Source organism: Rhinopithecus bieti, unplaced genomic scaffold, assembly GCF_001698545.2.
Source record: "Rhinopithecus bieti isolate Rb0 unplaced genomic scaffold, ASM169854v2 scaffold_35291, whole genome shotgun sequence".
Taxonomy (NCBI): Eukaryota; Metazoa; Chordata; class Mammalia; order Primates; family Cercopithecidae; genus Rhinopithecus; species Rhinopithecus bieti.
In genome coordinates this window covers 610,347-610,874 of record NW_016814978.1, presented here as the reverse complement: position 1 = coordinate 610,874, position 528 = coordinate 610,347, and positions in this window count along the sequence as shown.

The window sequence follows — 528 nt, the reverse complement described above, 5'->3', positions numbered from 1 at the left end:
TAGTATGATTCTAAGCCTATTCATTAAGGAACATTAGAGTTTTTGCAGTGGCCTTATTTGATTCCTTTTCTTTCACAATTCTTCTTCATGGATGGTTTTGTCCTGATCTCAGGCAGCTCCTATCCCACACAAGTTTATGCTGCATTAATCACTTCTACCGTTAAAGAATATTGGAATACAGAAAATTCAGCCTCTCCACTGACAATTATTAAGGTTTTACTATTAGTCGGGCACAGTGGTTCATCCTTGTAATTCCTGCACTTTGGGAGGCCGAGTCAGAAAGATTGCTTAAGCCCAGGAGTTCAAGACCAGCATGGGCAACATAGTGAGATTCCGTCTCTATAAAAAAAAATTTAAAAAAATTATCCAGGTGTGATGCTACCTACCTGTAGTCCCAGGTACTTGGGAGGCTGCGGTGGGAGAATCACTTGAGCCTAGGAGGTTCTGGGAGGTTGAGGCTGCAGTGAGCCGTGATCACACCACTACACTCCAGCCTGGGCAACAGAGTGAGACTCTGTCTTAAAAAAA